We start from the raw sequence: 12,521 nt of genomic DNA, 5'->3' as shown, positions 1-12,521 counted from the left end.
ATGATGGCCCTTTATAGCTCACATAGTTTCACAGACATCAATTGTTAAGGACTTGACCTATAGATCCTGTTCCTTACCCCACTTGACCCATATTCAAACATGGCCTTCATATTGTCGAGATAAACATTCTGACCAATTTCATCCAGAGTTAAAAAATTGTCTCTAAGCGAGGTAATCAGATTTTTCTAAGATTAGACTTGGAGACCTAATTTAAGGACGCAAGTGGGCAATACTCAAAATAAGCCTAAAATCGTTAAGGAAAGCATTAGGTCCAAGTATCATTACGAGTCATAAATGTCGACTCTAGAACGGTAGCAAGTTAAATCAATCTAAGGAACTAGTTTTTTGGACGGACGTGACCCAGATTCGAATTTGACCTAGACATCATATATCGTATGAACAATATCACATAAATACCACTGCATAATCTCAACTGAACAATTTCAAACACATTACCAACAAAAGATCACACACATTAGCCCTGAGGAAAACACGCATATATGTATGGCATAATTTCACATATCCTCCAAAATCTCCTATGAAAAATAGTCTTAAATCCAATTTAAAGAGCTTTGACAAGGCGGTAAAAATTATAATCAACCGAAAGGAGTCAGTGATCAATTCTGTAGTTCACGCTGTTGAGCATTGTACCGCGGAAATTTGAGACATATGTTTGTAATAAATTGAACGAGCAGATGATCCAAAAATTCTTTCACTTACAATGTACAAGATAAAATATTTTATGTAAAGTCGGACTTGCATTAAATAGACACAGAAATATTTATTTATTTTTATCCCTACTGTATATCAAAGCGGTTGTTTGCAATAAAGAATTGGTTATGTGTAGGGGCCTATGTACATTCCTACACTAACAGTAAAAGCACGACTCGTGTTAGTATATGTACTATTGTTACTAATAAATGTGCTTACCAGTATACGTTTTAACACAATACAATTAAAAACCCCATGCAACTATCCATAATATGTAATAATTCTAAGCATTCACAAATAAATTCATTTCAGTTTAAAGTCTAAAGAAACACAATTTATATGTCATATTCTTCCAATAACTTCACATTCTTTATTTCATATCTTTTAGCATTGGCTTCGTACAAGTATTCACATAAACGTTGAACAGACCTTTTAACATTATTTCCGGTCCCTTTTTTATTTCAGTTAAAAAACTAGCCATGACTAAAGTTAAAATGTTTTAGATTTGATCCTAACAACTTTCTTTAAAAGCATACATTCGCTCGAGGAAATACGCTGATGATAATGGTGACTCATAAGACTTAAGAAATGCAGGACTCTCTTATGACTTGTGCCTCGCTCCAAGGAAACCGGAAGTCATGATTGTGCTTAAAGTGTCGTCCCATATTAGCTTGTGCAGTCCGTACAAAATTATCAGTGACTACACTCTCCGCTTTTACGGAGTTTTCGTGTGAAGAAAGTCTCGTCTAAAAGAAAATCCAGTTACTTTTTTCCTATTATTGTAGTAGGATTCGTTATAGGAGAACTTATACTGCCTTGCTATATGAGCTAGCTTTTATAGAGATGCGCTTAAGTGTCTGCCTGATTTGGATCCGGGAGGTCCCGGGTTCGATCCCCATAATGGTCGGGGATTATTTTGGTAGTAACAGTAGCCTATGCGGACTGCTTAGTCTAATTTGGGACGACACATTACGAACATGCAATAATCCCCGTTTTCACGAGGCTTATTTTTACACATTTTTCAGTATACTGCGAAAAACAAACACAAAATACCAGCATACACCCCGGGTAAGTTCCGCGTTGGTTCTTCGTCAATGCAGTATATTAACAACCAATCGTATCACCTCAATCGTATATTTGCATAGGGCTTTTACGGCGTAAACAAGTTGTTTCGTTTTACTACCCACCGACCATAATTTTGTGTATGGAACATTTCTTTTTGTTGTACAGGTTGAGTTTTTTCTATTTTTTCCTAAATTCACAAGAAAAATATAAAGTTTGTGATCGTGTTTGCTTCATTTGATTATATTCGCTAAAACTTAAACTACCCAAAGAAATAATGTTAAACAGAGTTGGAAGATATCTACATTCCATTGCATATTCCTGGAAACAGATGACTCTTTTTGTCTAATGTAGTTAGTATTTAAGTACGTATAATTTACATTCACGCTACATATTAAAAGTCTTGTTTTACGTTTCAGTTACGATTCAATTACGAAACAACCTTACAGATCAACTGCGGTAAATGTTTATGTGTACGTGCGACCGTGCGCGTATATGTATTAGGTTCTTCCAAATCTAAGGATATACAAATTTCTATAGTTGTGAGTATTTCCAAGTTACGAGGTCCTTCCGCCCCTTATGCTGGGCTATGTGAGCACAGCTTGTGTCTTGTTCTGACAAAACTGGACATAATGCATGTGCGTAAAGTGTCGTCCCAGACTAGGCTAATCGAACCCGCACAGGCTAATCAGGGAAGACACTTTCCGCTTAAACTTGATGTTCGATAAGAAGGGACTTCCTTCAAACTAAAAATACCATAAAAACGGAAAATGTAGTCCCTGATTAGCCTGTGCGGACTGCAGAGGCCAATCTGGGACGGCATTTTATGCACAAGCATTAAACCCAGTTTTCTCAGAACAAGACACATTTGAGGTTTCCGGCGTGTTGTTTTTAGTGAAAGATAATTTATAAGTTGGTGTTGCTATGTGTTGTGGGGGTTAACCACAGTCCCAGGAGGAAACCTCCGCGTGTGCGGTATGGTGACCACAAAACAAAACTCACTTGCTTCGGGAAACGGGGATTGTACTCGGGTCGCCTGGGTGAGAAGCGCAGGTAACAACTACTGCACTAGCCGGACACAGCGAAAATGTCAATGAATCAATATTAATAGATCATTGAACTGCATTAGGCGAGGACTCTGAATGTGTCCTATAACTGATAATTAAATACCTTAATAGACTAAAGAAATCATAAGCTTCATTTTAAAGCAATTTAGTATTTACAGAAATATGTTTCCGCATGGTGGTGTGCTCCTGTGGTGTTTCTGTTGGTTCTGATGGGGGGAGGGGGGGGGGGAGTAAGGAGGAAATCAGTCCTGCACTATGGTAACAGTGATCAACAAAACTTATAAGTGCCGGGACTAGGACTGGAAACAGGGTCGCCTATGCGAAATGGCGAAAAGCGCGTTCCCCAATCTCTGTTCTCTAACTGGGCACCATTTTGGCAAATACACTGTCTTCTCACAAAAACGTATGCCGATCGCGTTTCTTGTCCTGTATTAAAAAAGGTACGTACTACTTACTATATACGTTTTCCTATTGTGGTGCCACGATCATTCACGATAATGCCCAAATCGCCGTAACATGCGATAAATCGTGAAGATAAAAGACTTCCATAATGTTCACAGTCTGTCTTTTTTCATAACAATTGTTATTCGTTTGTATTAGAAGGCATTTTTTTTATAAAGACTTTCAGGATTGAAATCATGGCCTTAATCGTAAACAATTCGTCATGATTGCATTAGAAACAAGAAATCAGGAAAATTAATAGTGGAAGATGCTTGGACGGGTTGAAAGTCACGCCCCCTTAAGATGCATATCTCGATATCAAGACTTAATGAAGTAGAAAGTCAATGTAGCTGTATGCATATCATTCTGGTCAATCGTAAACACGAGCAAGCAATACATCCAGACAGACATCGCAACAACAATCGTATCGTACCGTAGCGGAGTGCATTGATTCTTTACACATGAATACGAGAGGCTCCCATATTATATTTGAACAAAATCTGAATAAACGTTTAGACATTACCGCATGAAAAACACATGCAAATTGCTTTTACTCTATCTTGTACAATCATAATCTTTATGTTTCAATATTGATATTTGTCATTTATAGCGTGGTGCGTCGAAAAAGTGGAAGGGGTAGTTGTTGGACTTTTGAAGACTAAACACACATATACGAGTATTCAAAATGCGTTGAAATAAATGGGATATTCGATTTCCTTGGGCTCCATCAAAGACATTCGTGATGATATTGGACATCAACGCCAAAATATCAATGCTGGCCTTCCTATGCCAAAGGTTTGAAATTGTCGAAATGTGGCCACACCGAACGTCATCAGAAAAATCAATCGTATGGTCGACAAAGATAATCCACCGACCCAACGTGAGATGTCGTCTATGTTAGGCATCTCTAAAGGGACTGTATATAACATAATCACAAAAATATTGGAAGCTAAACTTAGAAAAAAAAGCAAAGTTCATCAGCTTAACATGGCGCAAATTAAGAAGAGGAGGTTTCGATCATGGCAGTAATCAGGGGCGTCGGAAGCAAATTGACATTGGGATGGCGGAGGGTGTGGGTATGGGAGGGGGTATCCCCCTCCCGTTGGTGGGGGTACGGGTGCGTCCGCCGAAAAAAAAATCAAATTTTAGCATCACATTGCGCACTCTTGTGCGTTTTTATGCCTGATACCTGAACTTAAACCCGTCTATTGCAGGCATAGTTTAAACACTTTTGTGTGAAAAGTACTTAATCAACAGTTACACTACATAATGCGCGTTTAAAGTTAAGAACCGCTTAAGTTGACGTTACTACTACTACGATACTGCTAATAATCATAATAATAATAATAATAATGAGTTTACTAGTTTCAATAGTTATAATATAAAATCAATTATAATACATTTATAATGTATATATTTACCTCATCGTAATGTAGCCACGTGTGACTGGAAAACCACGTTGGGTTGAAAGAACGTTCTTCGGGATTATTTTTTTCCGAAATTCAATTTTGGAAATTTGAAATTAGATGGATGGTTTGGAGTAGACATATTGAAATGACACAAAAAGTGTTAAAAAACATTAAATAAGTTTTTTAAAATTATCGATTTACTTTGAGTATTACACTTAATTCAGGTATCTTGAGGTATCTTAAATTTTGTGATAATTAAGAACAATTGGATATCGGCACATTTGTTTCATGTCATACTTTCCTTTATATTAATAAAAAGAAGCAAAGGCTTATATCATACCGACAATTAATGATTCCCAGGTTTAAATACTAAAGAATAAAGGGACTATCGTTATAAAAGAGACCGATCAATTAACAATAATTGACACGTACATTACCGCGGGCGGGTTATGACAATCAAAAATACACGTGTCATAACCGCGAAAGCGTGATTTCCTTGCTTCGTGGTAAAGATATTTTCAATTATACGGGTATTTAAATGAAAAAAAATGAAAAAAGGTCTTCGCCGAAATGTCAGTTTTGCCGAAAATATTGGGGCGGCGGCCGCCGCCCCTGCCGCCCCAGTTCCGACGCCTATGGTTATACACGAAGTTAAGAGTTGGAAGATTGAAGAACTTTGTTACTTCTGATGAGGCAATGTTCTATTTAGGTGGGTCGTGCAGGTGACGCAAAGTTTGCTGTATGAGAAAAGGCGAAACAGTTAGCGACAAACTTAAGTTCGTTAAGCGGGACTCTTTCGCTAAGGGTTTTATGGAATGGGCTGGTGTCTCTTATAACGGAAAACCTGAGATTCGCTTTATCAACAAAGGAACTAATGTTAATATCAATTTTTATATTAGTAAGGCTTAGTTACGCATGTCATGGATCTCATATTGCACACTTACTTCAATAAAGGTACTGCTGCAATTCTTATTTTGCGTCATTGTGTTCAAATTGTGGCACTTCCGCCCTTAAGTTATCTATTGGCTCTCAAAGTTCGTTAAAGTCGCGTTGTGTAATTTTCTGTTTTGACTTAAATGTCCCAGGTTCGTAAATTACTCATCAGTTTGCAAAATAAGGCAACAAGTCTTTTTCTAGTATATAACAATTTTTATTCTTGATTAAATGTTCGTGTATATATTGTATTGTAAACGTATCTTATTCTTATTAGTATATAATTCTTCTTTAAGAAATCGAGACAAGAAATAATCAGTAAAGAAATAAACGAGATACTCCAACACAAAATATAATCCGTCCAGAAAAACAAATGTCCAAATGTCCGTCTCTCTCGCACTATCCCGTGAAGCCAGAAATTGGGATATTCACTGTGCGCTACCACAAAAGGCTCGGCTCGGCTCGGCTCGAATAGAGGTTTCAACACGGTCCGTTTTATACAAAAATGGTAACCTTGGCGATGACCCACTTGTTTTAGGGAGTAAACAGCGTTATCCATCACTTTGACATAAACTCATAACCTTAAAAAATATAACTATAAACGGGTTATGACAATGTCTATCACTTATTTGGTCGTTAAATTAATTCTTACTATATATGCTTATTTAACCTGTTTATATAAGCTGTTTATATAAGCAGTTCGTGTATAATTAATACTTTATTTACCGCCAGATATGGTCGAATGTACGTCATTGTTCTCTTAAATGTATTTCCCAAGTGACCATGCATATCTAGTTATTAGGGCAGTGATGACTAAACAGAAAAAGTGTCACAAAATATAATCTGGGCGCCTCTCGTAGAACCTTTCTACTCAGACAAGAACGTTCTCAACCGGATATCTCGTATGCAAGGGACTGGTGTAGCCAGGAACCTATACAAACACTGTTTGTATAGGTCCCTGGTGTAGCGTAAGTGTTAAGTTTTTTTTAACTGGTGATTAAAATGGCGGCCAACGATCTTTCGATATATTCGTCTGGACTTTTGAAAGGATAATAGATGCATTATCAATATTATAACAGTTATTGAAGACATTATACGAAAGTGCCTTATTGTTTACGATTGATACGTTTGATTATATGTGCAATTTAAGGTCATATTTAGGTCATATATAAGGTTTTCGTAGCAGTTTTTATGGAAAGGTGGACTTAAGAACCATCATAGTTTACCTTTCATGAACACCAGGATTCTTCGAAAAGGCAATCGTAATATATGCAGTTTGGGTTAGGGGAACTAAGGGTTATGGGTACTATTTTTGTAATCAAGATTGAGGCACAATTGTGTAATTTTAAGAAACACTCACAAAGGACCTATGTAATCGTATCATTACTGGTGATTAGACCGTCCCTGATCGTTATTAAATACATGTAGTGAAAAATCACAACCGAGCGCAAATCAACCCAAACGCGTCACATCGGCTACTAAACCCCATTGCAAGCGTAAACTTCGTACCATATTCGTAAGCGTAAACTTCGTACCATATTCGTATCAGATCTTTATCAATCGGAACCTATCGTGTAGTCTCGTAGCACATCCACGATGTAGTTTACAAATTAGGACAGTCCTATGGCAATAGTATCTAATCAGACTTATTCGTATTGCCATCGTAATGGCATTCGCGGCTTTTCGCGCATTATCGGGGTCCTACTAAATGCTGCTAAGACGCACAAAGACACACAAAGACACACAAAGACGCACAACGACGCACAAAGACACACACAGAGGCACAAAGACATGCAAAATACTCATTATTAATACTTTATATAATTATTTACAATAAATCATTATAATATTAATGCAAATCAAACATTTTTTATTTTTGTTTGTGAAATACTCAAGTAAGGACACACAACGACGCGACGCACAAAGACGCACAAAGGCATACATAATACTCATAACTTCTTTATATTATATGTTACACTAAATCATTCTAACCTGTTCATGCAAATCAAACATTTTTTTAATGTATAAAATACTCCGGCAAAGACACACAACGACGCATTACATTGATGGTGTTAGAAAGAGATGTGTGAGCGGTACTGTGCCTCAATTCACCACTTTTAGAAGGTTATTTTACGATATTGTCAAAAGTTGTAAAAGCTTAAAAATATTTGCTTGAATAAAGTCACGTGTAGGTTCATTAATTCGTGATGTTGTTGATATATTTTTGGTTTTGAAATTTGAAAATCATATTTGTCGTCAGTACCGGTGTCTGCCTCTTTGGACTAGTTTTTATTGTCGTTTATGCAATATTCTCTATAAAGCTATTCATTTCATTCAGCAGGGTATAGAAATGCTCACTGTGTATGAAATTAATATCCATATATTGCACTGAAGCTGGAACGTTTCGTGAGAATACATGTAGAGATGTATGCTATTTACCCCATACGATCAACGGGTAAAAGACACGTATATTAAAATATGCGCATTCATGGTCCAGTGTAGAACGTTTATTGCACTTAACACAATAATTAACAATAAGTCTGCGCGGGTAATGAAAAGCATGATTTGACACCAAGACATGTCAACTCTGCACACTTCACCACGTACTTCGACGTGTTTGGGATTTAGGGTCATAATTATGTCATAAAACGTCCAGTATAAATCAAGCAATAAAATCACAACGACAAAACTACGTGTACTTAAAATGACCGATATTTTAAATTTCAAGAGCTTGACGTCACTTAATATTTAGCAACGTAGACGGTGTGAAAAATGTTCGCTCGCTTTGCGCTCTTTTTTCCATTGTTTGTCAGTGTAGAGTTTGACATCTAAGGCCTCCGAAATAATAATATAAGATAGAAATTGGCATCGCTTAAAAGTCGTTGATTTAACTAATTAACATTGCCAGTGGTTTTCGCGTTAGGATTATCGTTAATCGTTCCCTTAAACTCATTTTTGTGAATGCTTTGCAAAATGGTATAAAGTTGAAAAAATACTGCAGGCACATCTACTTTATTATATTTATTTTAATTTTTAACATATACATTTAAACATAAGATAGATTACACACACACACGCACACACACACCACACACTTACTCAGTTCAAAAGCTGTATTTAAATAACAAACATGTTGTGTACCATTTTCTTGTGAAAGGTATGTTGTAAAATAAAGTTCATTTCACACTAATTAAATAGGTTAACACAATATTTCATACACATATAACAGAGTGTACATGTAAAATGAATCTTCCAAAAACGTAATTTATTTAAAACTGGAACGTTTAAAACACAGCATAACGATTTATTTTATCAGACCAAGATAACAATCCCTATTACACAAGACATTCTCTACTTCATCTTCTGATAATGCTTATATACATGTACTGAGACGAAATTCCCAATGTATGGCCGCGATTATTCCAAAATTAAGTCCGTTTTAGTGTGCTAAGCTTGAAAATCATGCCACTTTTATTTTGTAGAGTCATTTCCAATCAACATTACTTCCTATTTGTTTTGTGAGAACGGCACCTGGTCCATTGGTTCGGTTGTTTGGCCAACTATGGTTCCTTGCTCACAGCGTACACACCGTCTGAGGAAATAACAGGGCGCTTTTCTTTCGACAGACCGACTTTTAAGAAGTTTTGGAATGCTTTCAACTTCTGATCAGCTGACTTGGCGTCCCGAACAAGCCGACTTTCCTTCACGTGGACGTATTTGGGAATGATGATGAATTTTCCGGAACTGTACAACGACCTCCGTAAATCAACCATTTGTACTTTCACGTGGTCGTGCAGGTTCTCTACCAGTTGATCTGTTGCTTTCGGCTGCCAATCGATTTTCACTTTCAGTCGGTTGTTCGTACTCTCTGTATTGTTGTTCGTCCACATCTTGTCAAACTTTGTTTTGACATGGTTCGATGGTTTGGCTTCAACATGTTTTTTCATAGTAGTTCAAGAAGTCGGCGTGTCCATTGGTAACTAAATTGTCCTTAAAACCACTATTAGTATTTCTTTCGTCAAAAATTGCAGAGTCATCAGCTTGAGCAACCTTCCCCAAATATCAAATTGACAATGATGTTTCGTTCTTTTGTTGATTTTGGGATTTTGTTGGTCATATGCCGAATAATATTTTCTTACAGCACAGTTTTCGCTTTATTCCTGGAAAAGTTTGGTCTAGTGCGTTTGTCATTGCTCTTTCGTCGTCCGATTCCATAATAATTCCGCGTTGCTGATGTGCATTCCCAGGACGCCTCTCAAATGGGAGAAGAATCTAAAATAGCTTTGTTGTTTGCCGTCAAAATAAAAAGTAACGGACCCAGTAGTACAGGAGCTTTCCTTTGCGGGACTACTTTGTGGGATTTGTAAACGGTTGTTTTCACGCAGCATTTTCTTAACGAAAACGTTCTGTCTATGCCAACAACACCATCATTATTTTCCAGGAACGACCTAAAATCAGCTAACTGGTCTTCAGTATAACATATTACTTCTTGAAGGTCACTATCCCATGAATGGATCACTTCAGCCACGTACGGATGTTTATTGGACACCATTTCCAACACATTTAAAAGTTCATCTGCGACATTCCTTGCCTTTGGTTTAACCCCACTCTTCGCATTCACACGTGCCTTTAAATTCTGGCATTGTTCATTCTGACGGTCGCTTGAAATAATAAGTTCTTATGTATTTTTTTCTGATATCATTATAACAAGGGCATATTAACATACTAGTATTCGTCTTCAATGTCACGTGAGTTACAACAAGTACAATGTCTATCTTCCCTAGCTATGCGATTATTACTAAACCCGTTTGAATTCTCAATGGATGACTTAAAATTCTTAATCCACAGAAGTTCAATCTGAGACTTTTAGGTAAGACATCTAAATATTTTTCATATTCAAACGATATTTTAAACCCTTTGTACAACCAATCTTAATAAGTATTCTGCGCTCAAACCACCACCACAAATGAATTAATCTTACTTGTTGAAATTTAGTCAACTCTTAGGGACACCCTCTTTTTACAGATTTTGGGCCGCATAGCAGTTGGAAAGAAAATTGCATTGAGAAATACTAGTATAGTTCTGGCTACCATTACTTTAAATGTCGCCTCTAAATGTGTACGGGTAAAAAAAGGAATATGAATAACAGAATCACTGTAATTTACATATACACAATAATTAAAAGAAGGAGATTGTGTAGTTGTTTATATTTACCTCTGTTAGTCTGAGTAGGGAATCATTGTAGTTGAACCGCTTGCCATATGCCGCCTTAATACACGCACTACACATGAAAGTCACATTCACTGACATATCACTTAAATCCTGTGGACGAACATGTTCACATGCAGCATGAACCCAATGTTTACAAGAATCACATTGTATCGAATCCGACTCACAGTTTTTGGAACAGACTGCACATGGAAACCGTTCAATGCTTAGCCTCTTTCGTACGCGTGACGATGGCATCGAGAACACTGAACTTGTTAAAATAGATCAAATATAAATTCTACAGTTACACTCAACACAAATGAACACTTATCCACAAACACTTTTCAAGCAATATAAGCACCATTCCGTACAGGTGAAGTTGGAAAAATTGGATGAATGCCGTTTCCGAACAACCAAATATATACCAAGAATTCCCTTCTTTGGACACACCCATTTCTTACCTTTCCAATACTTCCGGGACCAGCTGTCATTCTGCGAGATACGAGCATTTGGACCAAGTCAGTGGCAGATTATTGAAACCTGATAGGTGTCACTGAAATACACTGAGGTGAAACAAGGAGAACGGGTATGTTCTGGTGACAAGAAGGCGCCACGCAACGACTAACCTGATCGATGTTGTAAAAACATGTCATACATGGCATTTCATAACGAAAGAAGAGTGACTATACTGTATTACATTGTTAATTTTTTTAAAGACACTTAAAAAATGATCTAAACAATTATTTCCTGTTGACGTCAAAAATTAATAAACACACGAATACGCACATATTTGAATCCGTTCTTAATGCTCCTGTCCTGAAATTATTTTGAAGTTTGATTTTTGTGTTAATAAAATTAAGTTTGTTTGTGCATCAGAAATTCACATCAGTGTCTTACAGAGTCCAATTCCATTTGCCAAGAAGCGCCCGATTGAAGTGTGTTTGTACATATAACATATACATATAAGCACTAGACGTTCATTAAATGGCGCGATAGGTGGACTCACTCATTTACATAACTAACATTAATACAACATTATATAATTTTCATACATGGTCTTCACATATATTTAATGCGGCCCGACTTATCAGAATACTATACAACTTCGCGCAGCAAAAAATGATTATTCATTATTGTCATATAACGCGATTTCATTAAATTTCGGCAATATATACCGGTATGTGTTGCTGTTAAAGTTTGATTGGTGCTCGTAATCAATTTGTGCGGTTTAATAAGAAAACACAATAAAAACAGCAGCAACAATAACAGCTCTTGTTGTTTTAACTAGTGTGTTCTTGTCATTTTGTTGTTACATTGTCCTTATTTGAATAAGTTGACACTTCACCATTGCATTTTTGTTTGTTTGGGTGTGATTTTGAATATCTGTGTTGTCTTTTATTCATCCATGCTTGATTTGTATTCATATACTGTAATGATATCTGATATTATATTTATAACATAAAACATTTATGTAGCGCATTGCTCTGTGCTTTTGTGTACCTTCTACTGCTTGGTATAATTTGATGTGTTTTTCCTTTGCTCGTCATTGTTTTTTTTAAATTCTTATATTGATATGATAAATTATACTATGTGGCACAGAATATTAATATGGAGTTTTATTGTGTGTGTCGTTGTGTGTCTTAATATGTCTTTGTGCATCTGTGTATGCCTTTGTGCGTCTTCAAGTGTG

This window comes from Dreissena polymorpha, chromosome 6, assembly GCF_020536995.1.
Source record: "Dreissena polymorpha isolate Duluth1 chromosome 6, UMN_Dpol_1.0, whole genome shotgun sequence".
NCBI classification, from domain to species: Eukaryota; Metazoa; Mollusca; class Bivalvia; order Myida; family Dreissenidae; genus Dreissena; species Dreissena polymorpha.
Note: the sequence above shows the minus strand (reverse complement) of the source record.